At 42.5% G+C, this 24,049-nt stretch overlaps 1 pseudogene; it reads left to right on the top strand.

The window, feature by feature from the left end:
* The first annotated feature begins 11,500 nt into the window (after nucleotides 1-11,500).
* Nucleotides 11,501-11,580, top strand: LOC123458323 (annotated as a pseudogene).
* Nucleotides 11,581-24,049: the final 12,469 nt, after the last annotated feature.

Here is a 24,049-nt window from a genome sequence, read left to right as displayed (position 1 = left end):
AGGCTTTATTCCCCAGGACCCACATTAGCCAGATGCACAAGGGGGTGCATGCATCTGGAGTTCATTTGCAGTGGCTGGAGGCCCTGGCGTGCCCATTCTCTCTCTCTCTCTAGCCTCTTTCTCTGTAGGAAAAAGGGATCCAATGACTGATCTTTAATTGTTAGCAGCCCATCGAGACCTCTATCAGTTTTCTGATACTTCCCCCATTCCCTGGCCATGGCCTCTTTCCTCTATCCTCAGAGCCAGTTCTGATAGTTCAAGCTTCTCTGACTCTCCCATGTTTCCTCAGCCTCCCTCTTGCCCACACATCCCTGACCACCATTCTATCTTATTCTATATTTTACTTTTTTTTAGATAGAGCACACACACGCGACAGAGAGATAATTGCATGCCAAGGCCTCAGCCATTGAAATCACACTCTAGATGCTTGTACCACCTTGCGCTTGCCTCACCTTTGTGCGTCTGGCTTACATGGAATCTGGAGAGTCAAACATGGGTCTTTAGGCTTCGCAGCCAAGCACCTCAACCATTAAGCCATCTCTCCAGCCCTCTTCTATTTTTAAGAAACACATGCTTTCATATTAGACCTACCTGAAACAATTCAGTACAATCTCTGTACTTTAAAGTCAGCTGAGTAGCAACCTTAATTCCATCTGTAAACCTTCTTTTGTCACTGAAAGTAATGGAACATATATCCACAGGGTGTAGGGAATACGGGGCTATTATTCAGTCTACCACATTTGAGACATGACCCAAAGGAAGAAACAGAGCTAAAAGAGACAAATGGGCAGGTCAAGCAAAAGAGGAAATACAAAGGATCTCTGGCCATCCTGCCCTGACTGCATCTAGGTCTCTGATGCAAAGCAGGGTTGGGCCAGGTTGTTATTTGGATGGAAGAAAACAGAAAGGAAGTGGTTGTTAGCTGGTCAGCATGAGGAAACCACAGATGTCTGCCTCATATCCCAGACTAGGTGTCAGTTTTTATCTTCTTCGTTACTTTTGTTGTCATTGTTGTTGTTGCTTTAAGACAGGGTCTCATGTAGCCCAGGCTGACCTAGAAGTTGCTATGTAGCTAAGGATGACTTTGAACTCCTGATCATCCTACCTCCTCCTCCCACATCCTGGGATTATAGGCATGTAGCACCATTCTTGGCTGTGCCACTTTTAGATGTACATTTTTATGGGAGCAGGGACCTGAGAGATCATGGCAGGAAGGCCACTTCCGGTGGCAGCCACAGTGTAAGGATGGATTCATGTTTGTGTCCATTGTATCTGAAGGCACCAGTACGAAGGTCCTCTTTCTTTCTCCCAAAGGAATGGGGAGTGTCTATAGGAGATGCTTTGTAAACATCTTCTTCTGGGGTTACAAGAATCTAATTTCTCACACTGAACCCTCCTTATAGTGAGCAGGAGTCCAGAGAAGTTTCCTGCAGGAAAAAAAGTTAATGCCATTACCTGGTTTCTTGGTTTTCTACCTCTTACCCTATACTCTCCAAAGAAGCACAGCCAGAAAACACCAGTAATACTGAGATGCTGTGTGGGATATGTGATGTATGCATGTGCCCATACCACAGGCAACCACTGATGCAGGATTTTGGGGCTCAGGAGGGGGTCTCCCAGAATTTATGAACCCCAAGTCTTGGGTTGCATCCTACTTTAATAAAGAATTAATATAGATGGGGTTGGAGAGATTGCTTAGTGGTTAAGTTGCTGTGAAGCCTAAGGACTCAGATTTTATTCTCCAGGACCCATGCCAGCCAGGTGCACAAGGCGGTGTATCCGTCTGGAGTTCGTTTGCAGTGGCTAGAGGAACTGGCACGCCATTTCTGTTGGGGTAGAGGCCAGACTTGTGAGTGTCAGAGCAGAGATGAGAGGAAATCCAGAGACCACCCTCCCACAACACACTCCGAGGGTGGTGCCGAGAGAGTGGGAAGGACCTTCCAGAAGGCTGCAGTCTTCATAGCATCAGATTCAAGTATGCAAGGGGAAGACCTGATTGGTTTGTAGATTTGAAGGTGGAGTTGATTGTGACTGAACCTTTCTCTGCTCTTGGGTATGCAATAACTCAGCTATGGTGTCAGACACTCATGGTCCCACAAAACTTCCACTGAATTAGTAGCCTAGGATTCTTGTCTTATGAATCTTAATGAATAAAAGCCATAGACCAGAGGATATAGTTTAGAAAGATTTTTAATCTTTCTATTTATTTATTTGACAGCAAGAGAAAGAGGCAGATAGAAAGAAAGGGAATGGGTATGCCAGGGTCTCTAGCCACTGCAAACAAATTCAAGACACATTTGCCTCCTTGTGTATCTGGCTTACGTGGGTCCTAAAGAATTGAACCAGGGTCCTTAGGCTTCTCAGGCAAATGCCATAACCACTAAGCCATTTCCCCAGCCCCCTAGAAATATTTTATTGCAGAGCTTAGAGAGAGAACTTAAATAAAGGGTACAGACTCCTACCCAAAAGATGACAGAGGGAAGTTCTTGGAAAATGGGAAAGCTCACCGAAAGACCCAGATCGGGGTGTCTTACGGGTGTTTGTAGGATTAAGACTGAACTGGTTAGCCTAGCCCTGACTCCTGGTGTCTAGATGCCACCAGGTTTTCAGAAAGGGGAGTGATTTACTCTCTAATTGTCTCTTCTAGGAAAGAAAGAGATAAAGGAAAACCAGGTTCCCATCCCTCCGCCAACACTCCTGGCCTCTAGTGAGGCAAAAACTGCAAGGACTCCTTTAAGGGGAAGGAAATAGAGAGGGCCCAAATTCTTTCCTTACAGGCTGAAGGACATTCCTCACTTACTTTTGGGGCCCTGTCACCCTTAAACTATCTTACCCACATACACTAGAAAAAGAAGGAAAAAGAAACTTTCACTGTGTTATAGTATTTGAGTAGTTTAATTTTACACATGCACATGAAACTCTGAAGTATAAAGGACTCTGATCAAACAATCCTGTCTTAAAAATTTTTTAAGACTGTTGGGCAAATTTTCATGTGTAGGTAAGAAAGTCATACCATTACATCGCTGAAAAAAACTTAAGAGTTTTGTGGAAATTGCTATATCCAATCAATAAACTATGAAGGAGTTAAATAAAAAGTGAAAATATCTGCTTTCATGAGTGAAGATGCCCACAATATAGCTATAGTCCAGATACCATAGATACTTATAGTCCAGATTTTCTCTCTCTTTCTCTCTCTGCGTGTGCTTGTTTGTATATGAATATATACAGGCATAACTCTAGGAAAATTTCACAATGATAATTTGTAAATGGTAAGCTTTTATGATATCTGATTCCTTCTCCTGCCTTAGCATTTGATGAGTAAGTGTCCATTGTGAAATGTTCTTTTCTAATATGTAAACACTTTGCAGAGACCCAGTAATTGGCAAGTTGGGAATCTCTCCCATTGGTTCCTTCCGTTGCCCTCATCCCCTTAGTGTGGACGAGGAGGCCAGGCCTTTCTTCCCACCGGCCGCCTCTCTGTGTCTACAGTCTCCCCTTTCCCTTCGCACGTAGGTGCGTTTTTTCCAACCTAGTATCTACCCAATTTTGACTGCTGATTCTAAAACAGACCAAGTTTCAATTTCCTCACACTCACAAAATCACACTGCACTGACTTCATTTCATGATTTGGGGTTTTCTAGAAGCTGTATCATGGCGAGAGATCAGATACTGTTTCCTGTCCATGTCTGCTGCAGCCCTCTGGTCAGGCGGCATGAAGCTAGGTTGTCTGTCTTCGTGGCTTTCTTTTCTTGTTTCTGATTTTGCCTTGTGTCCTCATTTGGCTCTGTTGAAGCTCAGAAGTTGGTATTTTGCCATTCTAGTGCAGTGCAGAAGGGGCTGGTCATCTTTGGCAAGCAGAATGTCAAGATTCTGTGCATCAGGAGCCACAAACAAGACAGGTCCCTCACTTGGGTGTTTTGTAACATGGTTCTAAAGTGACCACATGAGCATGCAGCTGGGGACATTGGTAAACTCAGAGTTTTTAATAATATATTACCAGTTTGGCCTTGAGCAAGCTATAGTACCAGGAGCTACAGTTTCTTTCCCTACAAAAATAATGATAGCATCTACTACAAAGGAAGGAGTCAGTCATGGGGCATGCTTTGTATACTGTTTGCTGATAGAAAGTACCTTCCTGTAATAAAGGCATGATTTGATTAGCCTGTCTACCCTCTGGTTTCTAGGAACCCTTCAAAAACTGAGAAACTAGAAGTGAATGGTCTGTACTGGTGTTATTTTACCTGGTTTGATGGCTATGCATAACTACTGAGCCATTTGACCTTGACTTAAGTCTGAAGATGCATCAAACATCATTCCTTCAAGAGTCTAAGGCTGGGGTATGGTGGCCTTTAATCCCAATACTTGGGAGGCAGAGGTAGAAAGATCACCAAGTTCGAGGCCACCCTGAGACTCCACAGTGAAATTCCAGGTCAGCCTGGGCTATAGTAAGACCGCACCTTGAAAAAACACACACACATACACATACACACACAAAGAATATAGCACGAAGAGGCTGGAGAGATGGCTCAACAGTTAAGGCACTTGCCTGCGAAGCCTAACAACCAGAGTTCGATTCCCCAATACCCTCATAAAGCCAGATGGAGAAGGTGATGCATGTGTCTGGAGTTTGTTTGCAGTGACTGGAGGCACTGGTGCACCCATTCTCTCTCTCTCTCTCTCTCTCTCCCTCTCTCTCTCTCTCTCTCTCTCTCTCTCTCTCTCTCTCTCTGTCTCTCTCCCAGATGAAGTGGCACATGCTTTAATCCCAGCACTTGGGAGGCAGAGGTAGGAGGATCGTTGTGAGTTTGAGGCCAGTCTGAGATGACATAGTGAATTCCAGTTCAGCTGGGGCTAGAATGGGACTGTACCTCAAAAAACAAAAACAAACAAACAAGAAACCAGAATATAGTATAAAGTGCAGTCATGGTAGTCATTCTTGCTGCTCTTCTTCAGCATCCATTTGTGATCTCTGATGGATATTTGCATTGTTTCTCTCTCGTAAAGGTGGTTACAAATAACACTTGTACACAGATCTATGTAGACATATGTGTTTGACTGTCTTTGGTAGAATGTAGGGATGGGGAATCCAGGTTGTATGGTAGGGATGCTTTTAACTTTTAAAGAAACCATCAAGCTATTTTCCAGGGAGGTTTTACATGTTACCTCATGTAGTATTTGTACTGTTGTTGCTGTTAATTATCTCTTGGGACTGATTTAATTTCCTATGTGACTGGAGATCTTTACAGTAGAGAAATTTACAATTTTAGTTGATTGGAGCTTTTTGGTTTGTATCTTTTTACATCAGGCTTTAGTTTTATTACATTGTGAGTCAGATAACCCAATGAACATTATAGCACAAATTCACCTAGTACCTCCTGCTTATTTTTGAGAAAAGATGTTGTGGTAGTTAGACTGTGAAATATCTCTCATAGCCTCATGGATTTGTAATTAAGCCTCATACTCAGTCCCCAGCTGGTAGCAATTTAGTAGGTAGAGCCTTGCTGGAAAAGCTGTGCTGCTTGGGATAGGTCATGGGGTGTATTAGCCCTGGCTAAAGCCAGCTCACTCTTGTTGCTACCTCTCAGCTATGTGACAAGACATGATACCCATCCTCTGCTCTGCCATGCTTTTTCCTGCCATGGTGAAGCTTCCCCTTAAAACCATAAGCTTAAATAAACCCCATCCTCCCAGAAGCTGCTTTTGGTCAGGTGTTTTGTCCCAGCAACAGAAGGTAAGTTCAGCAGGTATCATTGTGTAGTTAAGGCTGGCCTCAAACTATCAGTCTTCCTGCTTCTAGTTCCCATGTGCAGAGGTTATGGGCATGTAACGGCCCCCCTCTTCCTCCATTTGTACTACATATATCCTCAAACTATCTCACTTGGTTGTATCTTTCCTGAGCATCATGGGTGTACTAGAGGTTTAAAAAGTGCTATTACATACATCATTGGGTCACGTGATAGTAAAGCAACTATTAAAGTTGATAGCAGTACCATAACTATATGAGAATATCCCTATTTTTACAAAATGCCTTCTGAAATATGTGAGGGTGAAAAGACCACAATGTATGTGACTTTCTTTAACTAGGGGAGCAAAGGGGAAGAGAGAATAAAACAAAGGGAGTTGAATGTTTATAATGGGATAATTGGGTTTTCAGTATTCAAGTATTCTCCGTGTTAGTCTTTCAATGTTTCTGTAAATACAATATTACTTCTAAATATTAAATTTTATTTTTTTAACTTTTGTTTTCTTTTCCATAATCCCCTCCCATTACTTTCTTTTGGCCTCCTTCCCCATCCACTGAACCCCTTCTTTCCAAATGATTCTTTTTCTACTTTGATGCAAATATTAAAAATTTTAAAAAGTGAACACCACACCAGACCTGGGCACAGGCAGGCAATCCCAGCTACCATGAAACCTAAGCCAGGAGAATCACAGGTGCCTGGGCTACAGAGAGATTTCAAGGCCAGCCTGGCAACTTAGTAAGACCCTGTCTCAAAAACAAACAAATAAGCAAAGTAAAAAGCGTGCCTGGGTGTGATAGTGCACACCTTTAAGCCCAGCACCTGGTAGGCTAAGGAGGATCTCCATGAGTTCAAGGCCATCCTGAGAGTGCATAGTAAGTTCCAGGCCAACCTGGGCTAGAGCAAGACCCTACCTTAAAAAATAAAAAGTAAAAGGAGGACTTAAGGTATAGCTCAGCAGAGTGCTTGCCTAGCATGTGTAAGGTCTTGGGTTCAATCCACAGTGCTGGGGGAAAAAAAAAAAGAACAAAACAAACACACCACCACCACTACCACCATGACACAGCATCACTAGAATAATGAGACGTCCGCATGCTGCTCAGTCATGGAGATTGGTAGTTAGCGCTCTCCCAAACATTACGTCCTGCTGATCTCCTCATAGATCCCAGAGGTTCCTCCACTTCCTGCTCCTACACTGCTTTTCCACCCCATCTAGAACTCACTCTGCCAGTCCTTCTGGATATCTCTTCATTGAATGCAATGTCTCCTCTTCGAACTGAGAGCTGTATCTCAGCTCTATAGAACATTTATCACTTATCCCAGCTGCACAAGGTGGTGCATGAGTCTGGAGTTTGTTTGCAGTGACTGGAGGCCCTAGAGTGCCCATTCTCTCCTTCTCTCTCTGCCTCTTTCTCTTCCTCAAATAAATAAATAAATATTGCTTTTAACAAATAATGTGGCATCAACATGGGCATAGTGGCACATGCCTTTAATCCCAGCACTTGGGAGGCAGGGGTAGGAGGATCACTGTTAGTTCAAGACCACCCTGAGACTACATAGTGAATTCCAGGTCAGCCTGAACTAAAGTGAGACCTTACCTTGTAAAACCAAAAAAAAAAAAAAAAAAGATATGGAATCAATCTAAGGGTCCTCATTGACCTGTGTTATATCCACTTTGGTGAACTCCAGCATTTTGCACAAGCTTGATGACATGAAAGAACTCAACAAATCTTTATGGAAATAATGGACGAATGCAAATCTTTACCAGCAACAAAATAATGGTAAGGTAACTTTCAGGATTTGTGTACCTAGGAAATCAGTAAAATAAAACAAGTGACCAAAGTTAATGTCAGAGGACTGAATAAGGGAAGGCATATCTTGCTGGAGGAACCCCAGAAATTGTCTATAAAAAAGGAGGGGGCTTAAGAGATGGCTTAGTGCTTACGGTGCTTACCTACAAAGCCAAAGGACCCAGATTCAATTGCTAGTGCCCACGTAAGCCAGATGCACAAGGTAATGCATGCATCTGGAGTTTGTTTGCAGTGACTGGAGGCCCTGGCATGCCCATTCTCTGTTTATCTGCCTCTTTCTCTCTCTGTCTGCCACTCTCAAATAAATAAAAAAAGAAAAATGAAAACCTAAACAAACAAAAAAAAAACACTATTTCTTCAGTCAGGGTGGCTGCAAAGGCCTCAAGTTATAGTGGATTCCATTAGTTTTGAGAATGGGACTTGTAATGTCAACTTGAGGTGTTCTGGGGAGGAAATACAAAAGAATGTCATACGTGAGTAGACACCAATGAGGCCAGGAGCTATTGCGTCCCAGAAAATAACTGTCATTGGAGACTCCTGCAGCCACTGTGGTCTAGATGGGGCTTGGCACTCGCACAGTCTGGATGCTGGTACCAGTGGCAGCTCCACGGCCATTCTTACTGGGCAGCCTTTGCAGGTGACTGGCCCCCTTCTAATCTCACCATCATTCCTAGAAAATGTTTTGAGAAACTTTAGAGGAAGTTGAGAAGAGTAAATGTTAGCCCATGACACCTGCCCACAATCCCCTACTACTAACTATTTCTTTCTTTCAGTTCCAAGACAGCTGCCCAGTGAAATAGATGTTCCTGGGGAAGGGATATTTTCCCCCTATGTTCCTATGAATTCTAGGAATTTGGAACATCCACATATAGTTTCTCAGCAAATCCCTCATGTCTAACTCAGGGTAACAAGCTACCAGCACCCAGCCGAGCCAGGCTATGTACAGATGCAGTTATTATTATTATTATTATTATTATTATTATTATTATTTGGTGGTTTTTTTGAGGTAGGATATCACTCTAGTCCAGGCTGACCTGGAATTTACTATGTAGTCTCAGGGTGGCCTTGAACTCATGACAATCCTCCTACCTTAGCCTCTTGAGTGCTGGATAAAAGGTGTGTGCCACTACGCCCATCAAGACATTGCTTTTTGATGACTCAATTGAATTATATTCGTTGAACTGTGCTCTTTTCTCAGGTGTGGTACTATACTTTGTCAAAGACCACAGAGATAAAAATTCTTGTCTTTTCATGTATGAGCCCATATACTTGCACATTATATAAGGATGAGGGAGCTTGAGCTTGGAAAGCTAAAACAGTTATATGAATACCATATGCCATTTATTCTAAAAATAGTTCTCTCCACAAGTTAAGGTCTTTGGAACATGATAAAACATAATTTCAATATGTATAGCTAACAGGGGTACTGTGCCTTTATCCTAAAATGTCATTATTGATACTGCTTTTATAAATAATGTTTTCCTGTTGGTGGGAATGTAAATGAGTACCTCCACTTTGGAAGACAGTAAGGAGATTCCTCAAAATAGGCAAAACTAAAATTATAATATGGTCCAACAGTCCTAGTTCTGAGAGTATATCCAAAGGGAATGAAATCAGCACATTAAAGAGATAGCTGTACTCTATGTTTATTGCAACAGTCCTAATGGTCAAGATATGGAATCAGGGGCTGGAGAGATGGCTCAGCAGTTAAGGTGCTTTCCTGCAAAGCCTAAGCACCAGGGTTTGATTCCCCAGTACCCGCATAAGCCAGCTGCACAAGGTGGTGCATGAGTCTGGAGTTTGTTTGCAGTGACTGGAGGCCCTAGAGTGCCCATTCTCTCCTTCTCTCTCTGCCTCTTTCTCTTCCTCAAATAAATAAATAAATATTGCTTTTAACAAATAATGTGGCATCAACATGGGCATAGTGGCACATGCCTTTAATCCCAGCACTTGGGAGGCAGGGGTAGGAGGATCACCGTGAGTTCAAGACCACCCTGAGACTACATAGTGAATTCCAGGTCAGCCTGAACTAAAGTGAGACCTTACCTTGTAAAACCAAAAAAAAAAAAAAAAAAGATATGGAATCAATCTAAGGGTCCTCATTTAGAATGAATAGATGGAGAAAATTACACACACAAACATACACATGGGGGGAGAGAGAGAGAGAGAGAGAGAGAGAGAGAGAGAGAGAGAGAGAGAGAGAGAGAGAGAGAGATAAAGATCTTTGGTTGTCTTTAAAGTGAAGAAACCTTTGCTACATGTGACAGTAAAGTGTACCCGGAGCATGCTATGCTTAGTGCAATGAGCCAGGCACTGACCGTCAAGCACTGTTTGATCTAATTCATATCTAGACTCTAAAACAGGCAACCTCACAAAAACAGACTTGAAAGGTATCTGACCAACAGGAGCAAAGTTTCAGTTAGACAAGAAAAATGACCATTTTTGACACCTGATTCATTGCATGGTGACCACACTTAATATATTACCTATTTTAAAGTTACCAAAATAATAGACTTTTAATGCTCTCATTACACAAAGATAAATTCATGAGGTGATGGATATGTTAATTAGATTAATTGTTTACACAACATATACATAGATTGAGATAGCATGTTAAAAAACAGCATGTTTTACTTTGAAATTATTGTTAATTAAAAATAAATAAATTTGCTTCCTGAGGGGGGCTAAAAAGTCCAATAGAATTGTAGTACATGTCTATGTAATCCTAACATTCATTCAGGCAAAAGTAGGAAGATTGAGATCTTGAGGTCAGCCTGGACTACATAATGACACCATCTCAAAAGAATAAACCGAAAGTTGTGCTCACTTTGGCATATATACTACAATTTAAAAATACAGAGAAAGATTAATCACTGGGACCTCATGAAATTACAAAGATTTTGCACTGCAAAGGACACAGTGAAAAAAGCAAAGAGGCAACCTACAGAATGGGAAAAAAAATCTTTGCCAGCTATATATCTGATAGAGGATTAATATCTAGGATATACAAAGAACTCAAAAAGTTAAATAATAAGGAATTAAACAAGCCAATCAAAAAATGGGCTATGAAGCTAAATAGAGCATTCTCAAAGGAAGAAATACGAATGGCATATAAACATCTAAAAAAATGTTCTACGTCACTAGTCATCAGGGAAATGCAGATTAAAACTATACTGAGATTCCATCTCACTCCTGTCAGATTGGCCACCATCATGAAAACAAGTGATCATAAATGTTGGTGGGGATGTGGAAAAAAAGGAACCCTTCTACACTGCTGGTGGGAATGCAATCTGGTCCAGCCATTGTGGAAAACAGTGTGGAGGTTCTTAAAACAGCTAAAGATTGATCTACCATATGGCCCAGCTATAGCACTCCTAGGCATATATCCAAAGGACTCATCTCATTTCCTTAGAAGTACGTGCTCAACCATGTTTATTGCTGCTCAATTTATAATAGCTGGGAAATGGAACCAGCCCAGATGTCCCTCAACTGATGAGTGGATAATGAAGATGTGGCACATTTATACAATGGAGTTCTACTCAGTGGTAAAGAAAAATGAAATTATGAAATTTGCAGAAAAATGGATGGACCTGGAAAGGATTATACTAAGTGAGGTAACCCAGGCCCAGAAAGCCAAGCGCCACATGTTCTCTCTCATATGTGGATCCTAGCTACAGATGATTGGGCTTCTGCGTGAGAATGAAAATACTTAGTAGCAGAGGCCAGTAAGTTAAAAAGGAGACATAAAGGGAAGAGAAAGGAAGGGAGGAGGATACTTAATAGGTTGATATTGTATATATGTAAGTACAATGATTGTAATGGGGAGGTAATATGATGGAGAATGTAATTTCAAAGAGGAAAGTGTGGGGGTGGGGAGGGAGGGAATTACCATGGGACTTTTTTTATAATCATGGAAAATGTTAATAAAAATTTAAAAATTAAAAAAAAGAAAAAAATAAAAATACAGAGAAGATTAGCATGACTCCTGTGTAAGGATGACACAAATTTGTGAAGTATTCCATATTTTTTAAAAGAATTCAAGGGCTGGAGAGATGGTTTAATGGTTAAGGTGCATGCCTGCCAAGATGTAGGACTCAGGTTCGTTTCTCCAGGTCCCTCATAAGCCAGATGCACAAGGTGGTGCATGCGTCTGGAGTTTGTTTGCAGTGGCTGGAGGCCCTGGCACATCCATTCTCACTTTCTCTCTCTCTCTCTCTCTCTCTCTCTCTCTCTCTCTCTCTCTCTCTCTCTCTCTCTCTCTCCCTCTCTGGCTCTAATAAATAAATAAAATAAATCTTTAAAATAAAGTCAAAAACCAAGAGTGTGGCGGGTGCCTTTAATCCCAGCACTTGGGAGGCAGAGGTAGGTGGATTGCTGTGAGTTTGAGGCCACCCTGAGACTACATAGTGAGTTCCAGGTCAGCCTGGACTAAAGTAAGACCCTACCTTGAAAAAGAAAAAAGTCAAAAATTAAAGTAACTAAAGTAGGGATGGGAAGATAAGATCACTTGCAAGCATGAGGACCTGAGTTTGAATCCCCAGTATCCAGACAAAAGCCAAATGCAGTGGCATACACATGTAATCCCAGTGCTGGGGAGGCTGAGGTAGTAGGATCCCTGAGGCTTGCTTCTGGCCTAGCTGAATTAATGAGTTCCAGGTTCAGTGAGAAGCCTTATCTCAAAAAAAAAAAAAAAAAAGTAAGGAAAAGCCAGGTGTGGTGGCGCACACCTTTAGTCCCAGCACTGGGGAAGCCAAGGTAGGAGGATCACTGTGTGTTTGAGGCTGACCTGAAAGTACATAGCAAATTCCAGGTCAGGCTGGGCTAGAGAGCAAGACCCTACCTTGGAAACCAAAAGAAAAAACAAACAAGGAAGAGACCAATTGAGGAAGATTTCTAATGTCCACTTCTGGGCTCCACACACATGCACATACAATGTGTAGCAGACAGCTTCAGGTTGCCTGAGATGAACCTTCAGACCAGGCACGGTTATGGAAGAAGGGATATTTATTGAACCTTGCAGATTTAGGGGAAGTTCGATAATGGCTAAAGAAGTAGCCCCCTTTTAAAGGACCAGAGAGAGAGAGAGAGAGAAAGGGAAAGAAAAGAAAAAAAGCCACACCACACATTGCAGTTCAGTAACTCCAGGCAGAAGTAGGCACTTACATATCTAGATTGGAATTTCAAATCCACCCCCACACCTTAGGGCTGGACCCCAAGATCTATCCAATGACACCTCCTCCATTCAGGTGGCTGCAGATCTGAATTACAAGCTGTAATAAAATCCTGAATATGTTGGGGACCATTCATTTTAACTACCACACAGCGCATAAGTAACCACTCATGTGTAAGCATGCATACCCACCCACTTCCCCATTTCCCTGCCCACAGACCTTGGCAATCACCATTATCCTCTCTGTCTCCATGAATTGGAGGACTCCATGTATCTCATGGGAGTGGAATTGCAGGGTTTGATATTTTGTGACTGGCTGATTTCATTTAGCATATTGTGCTCGTTCATTTGAGCTCTTGCATGTGTCAGAATCCCTGCCCTTCAAGCTGGGTAGTATCTCATTTGGCATGTAAACTTGCGTTTTGTTTACTCTGCCATCTGTTAGTGGCACTTTGGTCGCTTCTACCTTTGGGCTATTGTGAATAATTCCACCATGAAGATGAGTGCACAAAAGGGGATAACCTTTTATCGGGGCCTTTATAAATGAATAAGACTTTTCAAAAGTAAGCGCAGGCAGCGCGGAGGAGAGAAAATTCAAGGCAGAGATCCAGCTGTGCTTAGGGGACCAGTGGACTAAGCAAACAGCGTGAAAGCTGCTGGGGGCAAGCACAAAACCCAGCAGATATCATTTATGGATACTTAAAACCTCCAACTGCTTCTCAAGTGCCCAGCCCCTCTGTGGTATCTGAGGGACGTGTATCACAGTTCTTTTCCTGCCTAGGTCTACTGTGCTTCAGATGGCAGTGGTAATATGCTGTGATGGTCCCTCGTTGTCAACTCTGCTGGGTCTGGAATCACCTGAGAGGTACAGCTCCAAGCATGTCTGTGAGGGTGTTTCCAGGGAGGCTTTTTGTTATTGTTGTTTTGTTTTGCTTTGAGGTAGGGTCTCACTCTAGCCCAGGTTGACCTGGAATTCACTAAGTATTTTTAGGCTGGCTTTGAACTCATGGTGATCCTCCAACCTCTGCCTCCCAAGTGCTGACATTAAACGCATTCATTACCATGCCCAGCTAGAGCGGTTTAACCGAAGAGGGAAGACTCACCCTGAATGTAGACTGGGGTCTCAGACAAAAGCAGAAGGGGAAATAGGAAGCCAGGCAAACACCAGTATTCATTTCTCTCTGCTTCCTGATTGCAAGATGCAATGCGACCAGCTTCCTCACAATTCTGATGCTCCAGCTAGAGCCATTCCTGCAGCTATGCCTTCCCTGACACCAAGGGCTGAACCCTCAAACCCTTCCTTCGCTCTTGAAGTTTCTTTTGTCAGGTATTTTGTCACAGCAACTGGATAAGTAACCAATGCACATGCGGTGAAGGAGATTCATCGTGACGGCCCAGCTGGGAAAGACAGTGCAGGCCACTCATGACTCAAAATCCCATCGTCTCCAAATGCTGGGATTTGAAATCTCAATGGACGGCAAGCTGCTCATGAGTCACAAGACCTGGGAGGGCCTGAGAGTTGAACGCATGGGTTCCCTCTCCTGTTATACTAGAGAAATGAGCCATTCTGGGGTCTAGTGCCAAGTTACAAATCACTATAGAAATATTCCAAACAGAGAAAAGCAGGCACAAGGGAGGCCTTTATTCCAGGCTTGAAAGGGGGAGGCAAGAGGAACAGTTGACTTGGCTGCTGGGTCGGACACTGGGCCTGCTCCCAGGATCCCTCTCCTGGGCCAAACAGCCCTAGAACTAGGCAGGTTCACGGAGGCAGAAACTGTGACAGCTAATCCAGAGAAGGAATGTGGCGACTTGGAAAGAAAAGACTATTTTTTATATTTTTTTGTTTAATTATGTTTTATTTATTTGTTTTTAGTCATTTACTTATTAGAGAGAAAGTGGGGGGAGAGATAATGAGCCCACCATGGCCTCCAGCCACTGCAAATGAACTCCAGATGCATGTACCACCTGTGCATCTGGCTTATGTGGGTTCTAGGGAATCAAACCTAAGTCCTTAGGCTTAGTAGGCAGGCACCTTAATGTCTCAGCCACCTCTCCAGCCCGACTATTTTTTGATCAAGAAGGAGAAATCATTTAGAAAAAAGAAGAAAACTACATTCATGGAGCACTTCTTTTTGGTGAGCTATTGCAATATGAATGCCTTTTGAATGAAAAAAAAACAGCTTTTTATGCAAAGTAAAGTCATTGCTCCCAATTTACAAACTTATATTACTCTTCAGAGTTATCTTCCCCAAAAGCTTGCTACAGAACTTCAGAGAAGCATGTCTCTTCAACTACTTTGGGATCAAAAGCCCAAAAGAATACATTGAAGGCATGAGAAAGAGAAAGCAACTGAAATATGCCCATGGTTAGTTTGCCTTTTCTCTCATTTCTATCAAGCTAAAACAAAGTAATATGTACATAAAAGAATTTTGTGATAGTTAAGGTGTTGTCAACTTGATCTGTTTAGTAATCCACAGGCTGCTTCTAGGAAGGATCAACTAAAGGAGGAGGTCTTTCTCCCAGGGTAAGCCCTTCCCCCAGAGTGGGCGGCCCCGCTCAGAGAGGGACTTGATATAAGGAAGCTCTAAGTAGAAGAGTTCCCTTTTCCTTCCTTCCTTCCACTTGGCTGCCGGAGCTGCTCCCTACCTTCTAGCGTGGATTGAAGACCAGTAGGGACTAAAGACCAACTTCAACTGAAGACGCACGTGGATCGAAACCCAGCGGCTCCTCAGGAAGCCTCCAGGCTTTCCGGCGCCATCTGCAGTGCCGGGTCGGGACTGCTGAGGCATCCAGCCACGTGGACTGAGCAGCTACCAGGTTCGGTGATTCTCGGGCCTGCAACTGCTATTGGACTACTGTAAGCTAATCCAATAAATTCCCTTTTTAAAATAATTCATTCTAGTAATTCTGTTCCTCTAGAGAACCCTGACTAATACAAATTTAAAAGCTATAAATCATGTTTTTTAAGTTTTATTTGGAGATAAAGGCAGTAGAAGTGGAAATGTCATGTTTTTGCACATTTTATGTGCTGCCTTGCATGTATATGCATGTTTGTATATATGTGAGCATGTAAATGTACAGGTGTGTGTACATATGTGCATATGTATGTGGAGGAAAAAAGAAAACCTTGTATGTCATTCTCTCAGGTACACACACACACACACACACACACACATATATATGTGCGTGTGTGTGTGTGTGTGTATGTGTGTAAAATGAGCTTATGAGACTCTTCTGTCTAAAGTGTCAGGAACCAAGAAGAAAATTGTGAAACCAGAAGATGGACTTTAACAAAAGGCGCACACCTTCTTTGTTTGTTTGCTTGCTTGTTTTAGTTGTTTGGAGGCTAGATCTGTTTGTTATTGTATACCCACAAGGTATGTGTGGATGATGTGTGTTAGTGTGTGAATATGACAACATGCGTGCGGTTGTAGGTATAGAGATCAGAACACAATGTGCTGTGTCAGTCGTCCCTTTCTTCCTTGTTTGAAGCAGGGTCTCTCCTGTTGTTCACCACTGCATACACCAGGCTCAAGGTTCTCCTGTCTGCATCTCCCTTCTCACCAGGAGCATCCTAGGATTAGACACTCACACCACACTCCAGCTTCACATGGGTTCTGAGGCTCTGAATGCAAGTTGTCAGGCTTATACAAGCACGTTCACTTCTGAGTGGATCGTCACCTACCACCTTGTTTTGAGTCAGGGTCTCTAGTTGCTCACCACTGCACTGATCTGTGAGCTTCTGGGAAACTCTTCTGTCTCTGCCTTCATCTTGCCAGCATGGAAGCCTTTGGCAGATTTTTCCAATCTTGGACCCAGGTTGTTTTGTGTAATATTGAAAAGAACTACTGCCAGATGGAATAATGAAATGATTTTTTTTGGTGGGGGGTGCAGAAGAAGAGGGAAATGGGAAGAGAGATCAGGGCAATCATTCCAATAGCTTTCGTTTCCCACACTAATTAATGCTTAGGAAAATCACTTTCACTGAGGGTGCTGTGGACTTCTCAACCTCTCCACCTTCTGGTGAAAATGTTAATAAACACTGATCAGCAAATGAAGGGGAATCCAAGGACCATGCGAACTCAGAAATCACATCATTAGTTATAGATAATTGACAATTGTTCTTAGGCTTAAAAGCACTGTCTTTCCCTTGATTCTGAACTAAGGGAAGTCACAAAAGAGATATAAACACTTGGTGATGGTTACCTGGTGACACAAACTAATGGCTTTGATTAAAAATTTGTACCTAAAGCTGCATTATTCTTTCAAAAGCCAAGTCCCCCCCCCGCCAAAAAAGTTTATTTTTTCCTTATGAATTATTGTTCTGGTTCTTAAAACCTAAGTTTCCATTAACTTCTTTTTGTGTCATGTGTTACATTAAGCTAAATTACTATGTTCTTGTATAATGTGGGCACTATGTATTATATGTATTTATTCGTGTGTATAGTATTGTGATGTGGTAGTGGTGGTGGTGTGTGTGTGTGGTATATGCATGTGTATTGTAGATGTATAGCGTAGATGTGCTCTCAGGTGCACAGAGGCCAATGGAGACTGTGGTGTGTCCTTCCTCTATTACTCAGCCATGGATTTCCTTGAGACAGAAGCTCTCTGTGAATGCAGAACTGTAGTTTTGTGAGCCCCAGAAATTCTCTTGTCTCTGCTCCCCACAGGACTGGAGCTACAGTGATAGTTAATGTTTTGGGTTTTGTTGTTGTTTGTTTGTTTTTTTGAGACAGGGGCTCACATAGCCCACCCTGGCCTCCAACTCACTATATATAACAAACCTGGCTTTACAAGGTCTTTCTCCCTCTACCTCCCAAGTGCTGGGATTACAGGATTGCACCGTCATGCCTGTAGTACTGTATATCTTACTGCACTAACTTTTGTATTATATTTATTGGTGTTTATTTGTTTTTTTCGAGTTAGGGTCTCACTCTAGCCCAGGCTGATCTGGAATTCACTAGGTAATCTCAGAGTGGCCTCAAAATCACAGCAATCTATTTAATTATACAACTCAATCACATCAACAACAAAACAAATTGCCAACTATCTCCCTGCCCCCATCCTTCTCCACTAAGAAATAAATATAATACAAAGCCAAGCGTGGTGGTGCACGCCTTTAATCCCAGCACTCTCAGGAGGCAGAGGTAGGAGGATTGTTGAGAGGAGAGTTCGAGGCCATGCTGAGACTACATAGTGAATTCCAGATCAGCCTGGGCTAGAGTGAGACCCTACCTTGAAAAAATAACAATAAATATAATACAAAAGTTAATGCAGTAAGATGTACAGTACTACAGGCATGATGGTGCAATCCTGTAATCCCAGCACTTGGGAGGTAGAGGGAGAAAGACCTTGTAAGGCCCGGCTTCTACCACCAGGCTTAGCTGTGATTTTTTTTTTCCTAAATCCTTATTTTATCACTATTACTTCTTCTTTTGTTCTCAAGTTTTTTTTAATTAGTTATGGACATACTCAGTATGTAAATAGCACATGTTGATACCATCCCTACCCTCATCCCTGTCTCCCCTCTGAAGGGACCCTCCTTGTTGGGGATGCTAGTTATCCCCATGGGGATTATGGGTCGTGCATTGTGGGGGTAGCCATCAGTTATGGGGAAGAGGCAATGTCTCTGTGCATAATGACCCAACTTGTGGTTCTAACAATTTTTTCCACCCCCTCTTCCATGAATTTCCCTGAGCTATTCGATTTGTTTTAAATCTACTTCACTGATGGGCTCTTGGAAGCCTCTGTGTCTCTGTATCTCTGATTTGTAAGAGTTGAGTGTCCTCTGTATCTACCTCCTTCATCTTTTGCTGATACATTAGGTTCACCAAGAAAGCAGCATTCTTGCTCATTTCCCCAAATACTCTATGGTTTCAGCTGGGGCCCTGGTGAAGTGTGACGGGCTGCTTCTCTCCTCAGGTCCTGCGTCCATCTGAAAAAGAGAAGCAGATTCTACAAAGGAGAGTGAAGTCAGCACCAGTTAAATGGGATAACCATTGTTAGTTTAGAGAGAATTTAAGAAATATAGCCTCTCTTGTAGCCCAAGATTGGTGGGATCTTGATATTGGAGAGCGAACTCATTATTTGGATATGATTCTGATTTATTTCCCAGTTCTAGCTATGGGTTCCTTTCAATGAGAAGATTTGTTAGCCAATTCAAGAGCAGTTGGTTACCCACCATGGCTATGTGCCACTATTATACTTGAGTGAGCATCATGTCAGGTTGTTTGCTCCTGAGTAACTTAGACCTCGAGTTGCTCAGACAGATATTGGCTATTTTCCCCCAGTAGCTCATGTAGAACCTTCTGGCACTAGACGAGCTAACTGTCTGGGGACTGACTCTCTTCCAGATTCCAGCTAGGTCTCCATGTTCCATACCAACAGCATATGGTGTCTTTGGAAGAACCACTAATCTTTGGTGGGTAATCAAGTGCTCTGACAGAAGTCTGTCTGCTTTTGAGAAAACTTGTAGGTCTCTCTGATCAACAGTTCACTGTGGATGTTAACTGCATCCTGGTACTGGGGGTTACAGGCTAGTGCCAAGGGAAAAGGAAGAAGAAAAAGAAGAAGATATAAAAGAGAAAGAAAAAGAGAGAGAATAAAACAGGAGAAAATTAAGGTTAGGTTTCATCTTATTCTCTCCAGGTCTCTTTGATTCGGGTATTTCTTCAAAGGTCCTGATGAGGATTCAGCTTTTTAGTCTTTCTTCCAGGATATAGAGTTTTATGGTACCAGTTCCAGTTTTGTGCCCCCCCCCCTTACCCTTCCCTCCAGCCCCACCCTCCCTATTGTCTGGTCCTAAGATGCCTGTTAGATATGTTAGCATCTCAGGCTGATCCAGATTAGGAGGCACAGATGAGTGAGACCATGTGACGACTGTCTTTCTGTGATTAGGTGAGTTCACTGAAAATGATGTGTTCCAAGTTCTATCATTTTTCTACAAATTTCATTTTGTCATTTTTTTCTAAGTGCTGATTAGAATTCCATACCACACCTTGGTTACCCATTCGTCCAGTGATGGACATCTAGGTTTATTCCAGTTTTTACTTATTATGAATTGAGCACTACTTGTGATATTTTAATACACATTTTTTGCAGTCCTGTACTTTGAACCCAGAGCCTTTCACATACTAGTCAAGGACTCTACCATTGAATTATAGCTCTAGTCCCTTAATATAAAATTTTATCATTTTTCTATAGATCATAAATATTTCTTTTATTTGTCTTTGGTATAAACAATTTTGCAAACCTAAATGAAGGTATTTTCCACAATGAATATAATATGGTAATATGACCTACAATGTGGTATTGGAAACCAATGTTACAATACACTTATATGTCAGTTAGACTATGGATGCTGTCAGGATGAGAAAAATATTCTAGTAAATCAGACATTAGGAGCAAATGTAATATAAAAACTGGAGTTTGGGTGCTGGAGGGATGACTCAGTGGTTTAAGGTATTTGCCTGCAGAACCTAACCACCCTGGTTCGATCCCCAGTATCTGTGTACAACCAGATGCACAAAGTGGTGCATGTGTCTGGAGTTTGTTTGCAGCAGCTGGAAGCCCTGGTGCACTCATTCTGTCTGTCTCTCTCTGCTTGCAAATAAGTAAATAAAGATTAAAAAAAAAAAACACAAGTCTTAACAGGGCATGGTGGCTTCTACCTATAATCTAAGCACTTGAGAGGCAGAAGTAGGACTACCAAGAGTTTAATTTAGTCCTCAGTTATATAGGAAATTGGAGGCCAGCCTGGGCTATCCAGTGAGTTTCAGACCAGCTTGGGCTACATCACTCTGTACATAAGATAAGACATTATCTTAAAAATACAAAAACCAAGCTGGGCGTGGAGGTGCATGCCTTTAATCCCAGCACTAGGGAGGTAGAGGTAGGAGGACACCCTGAGACTACAGAGTGAATTCCAGATCAGCCTGGGCTAGAGTGAGACCCTACCTTGAAACAACAACAACAAAAAAAAAAAAATACAAAAACCAAAATAAAGCAAAACTTTGTAAGAAGCACCACTGTGAAATGATATACAAAATCGTGCATATAGAGCACTTATGTTCAATGCAGACTGCATTTAATTCTCCTGTAAGTCAGCAATCCTTAGCTCTTTCATTTCATAGGAAATTGCAGGTCATAAGTATCATGACTTACTTGAAAGGTAAGATGCAGGTGAACAAGTTAAGCTTTATCACTGTGTCATTTGAAAACTTATATGCTTGAAAATGAAACCTTTATAAATCCTACAGTGTAAACTATCTATAAAAACTATGACTGATAGTTATCAGTTATTAAAGTGGAAATACATCAGGAAGCTGGAAAGTTACTTGTTTAAGAAATAAGTACATTTAATGTATTCAATTAGAAAGTGTATGAAGACTTGATTATGCAATTATGTATGCTTAGAAATATTCTGCATGGTATATTAAGAGATACAGAGATCACAAGTAATTGATTTAGGAGACCACATCTCACTAACAAGGTACATAAAGTTACAGATGAAATATGCTAATTTTTCAATTTGTTGCCTCTTATATTCAAGTCCATCTTTTCATTTGCTTTGAGATGTTGGAACAGAAGCCTGTAAACATGTCTCCATAAACAGTTATCCTTGTTAACAGAGGGCAGTGGAAGGACACTGTCAGAGAGTAGAGTCGTGCTTTTGTTCCCTAGCACCACTTAATTTTCCACCCACAGTGTGGTTGACAGTGACAGGAGGACACCTTACAGAGTTCACTCCTTAGTGAGTTTTTCATGCGCCTGGGTAAGACATTTCTTAAAGAGAAACTGGCCCATTAAGACCACAGCAAACTTCCCTGTCATCCAACAGGCTGAGTTGCAGCCACACTCTCTTCAATAAAGTCTGCATCTCAGCTTTGTTTGGTAGGTACCCTTTTCCAAATGCTTAGTTTCTTCCTTGGATATTTTCGTGCTTAACTTTAGTGGTGTATTTTAAAAAATGTGTAAAGTAGGCAATTAAATAACTGACTTAAGCCAAGGTGGAGCTCAGTTTTTCTAAAGGTGGGCTTGGTTTGCTTAATTTTACAGACCAGGGAAACAGTGACTTTGAGTAGTACTTTGATATGTTCAGAGAACCAGTAAGTCCCCAAACCTACATTCTGTCAGTATCCCAGATCATATTACTGTCCCTGGCTAGCTTTCATAGGACAAAATACCTGACTAGAAGCTTGTTAAGGAAGAAAGGGTTTACTTTTGCCTTACCATTTCATGGGGAAGTCTATCATGGTAGGGAAAGTATGGCAAGAGTAGGTAGCCAGTGTCACATCTTCACATCAGCAGAGAAAAAGAGAAGCTTCTCTTACCAAAGGTGAAAGTAGTGTTAATATGTGAGCATAAACATATATATTTAGAGGACAGTTTGTGGTTATAGTATATCCATTTATCCAGACAATAATAGTAGTTTTCTCTCATAGGGCTGCTGACCTGTGTGGTAGTTAGAATGTACAGTCCTATAGACTGGGGTTTGAATTTTGAATCTCCAGTGGGTGGAACCCTACTGGGAAAAAGGGCATGTAACGTCATAGACCTTGGAGTCCAGCTCTAAGATGTGTTTGGGGGCAGATCTGAGTCCAGCCCTACTACGTGTGTTCAGAGAAGCTGGAGCTCTGGCTGTTCTTGCTTGCTGGTGTTGGTGTTTGCTTAATGCACCTTTTTATTTCTGCTTGGGTCTATGGAAGTAGGCAGCTTCTTAAAAATAAACTTTTCCTCCCATAAGCTGAGTACGGTTGGATGCTTGTCCCAGCAATGTGGAGCTGACTGCAACAAGTTCTTTATGTTATGCATGTTTTACCGATATTTTTAACAAACCTGCTAGGCTATTAAAAACAAGAGAAATAGACACCCCCCACCCGTCTCTCTCTCTCTCTCTCTCTCTCTCTCTCTCTCTCTCTCTCACACACACACACACACACACACACACACACACACACACAGCAAGAAATCTGGAGGATGGCTGTGAAAAGCATGATGGATTTCTATGCCTCAGGGACCCAAGGAGCCTTCTATATTTCTGCTGTGCCAACAATAATGAGACTGACTTGTTTTTATCCTGAATAACTATTATCCTCTTTTACAATTAATAACAAAATCTTACCTGGTATTGCTAGCTTCTCTGTCATATGACTAAGTACTAGCTAACAGGATTAGGGTGGAAACAGTGTGTGCTGTTTTGGGTCTTACCTCATCAGAAACAGGCTTGTGCTATCCCCTTCCCAAAAGAAAAAAAAAAAATGTCTGAGATTCTGAGGTAGGAGTATCACCATAAGTTTAAGGCCAGTCTGGAGCTACAGAGTGATCTCGACACTGCCTCAGTCCCATCCCTCCTCCCCCACCCACCAAAAAAGAATGAATACATTGGTCAAAAAGATAGAAGCTGTGTTGAGAAAGTCAGAACACTGCGTTACTAACTTGATAAAATGACAAACTTTTTCCATTTAACACATTGTACTTTGGGTCTCTGTTGCAATTAGCCTATAGCTAATTAACATATTAGCATCTGGCTTTTAACCTCTCAGTTGCTTCATGGGAACAAGAGAGCTACTCTGTCTTTAGCTTTATGCAGGTTTTCCGCACAGGAAAAGGGAAAGATGAGGAGGAAAACACAATGTCTATTGAGTCAAACAAAACTTTCCAACACAGTCCTGGCAGTTATGCATAAATATCCCATTGTCCAGTACAGTGTTATGTGGCCCCTTCTAGCTCTGAGGGGAGGAGGGGCATTTTTTTCTGTGCATGTCATTGTCCTAAACAAAATCAATTAGAAAGGTATTAATGCTGGATACTGGGGAGCACATGTAGAGAAAGTTAGCGTTGGGCCTGCAGTAGGAAATCAATACGTTTAACACTTTTTCTTAAGTGCGTAAGTGGTCCCGGGGATTGCACTCAGGGTCCTTGCACATGCTGGGCAAGTACCATACCTTGGAGCTCCTTCTCCAGCCCCAAAAGTCAAGCATAGCTTCTCTCAGTTCCCACTTGCGGGCCCGCCCCCAGGCCCCGCCCCCAGGCCCTCCAGGCCCCGCCCCCAGGTCATCCAGGGCCCGCCCCCAGGCCCTCCCTCTGCCTGTAGGATTGGCTCTTCCTCCACTTCCGGCTTCTGGGGCCTGGGGCTCCGCAGTTTCCGGTGTCATGGCAGCCTGAGGTCCCGGGAGTCGGAGAGGCGGCTGCGGGCCCCTCCCTGCGGAGCGGTGGGCCGGCAGGCGGGCGGGCGGGCCGCGCGGGGATGTGACCGCGGGAGCTGCCGGCCGGCGTCGGGCGTCGCGTCGCGTCCGCTCCCGTGTCAGCGCCCTCGGTCCTCACGG

The sequence above is a fragment of the Jaculus jaculus genome, chromosome 1, assembly GCF_020740685.1.
Source record: "Jaculus jaculus isolate mJacJac1 chromosome 1, mJacJac1.mat.Y.cur, whole genome shotgun sequence".
NCBI classification, from domain to species: domain Eukaryota; kingdom Metazoa; phylum Chordata; class Mammalia; order Rodentia; family Dipodidae; genus Jaculus; species Jaculus jaculus.
The sequence above is the reverse complement of the archived record's forward strand: the minus strand, read 5'-3'. Positions and strand labels throughout refer to the sequence as shown.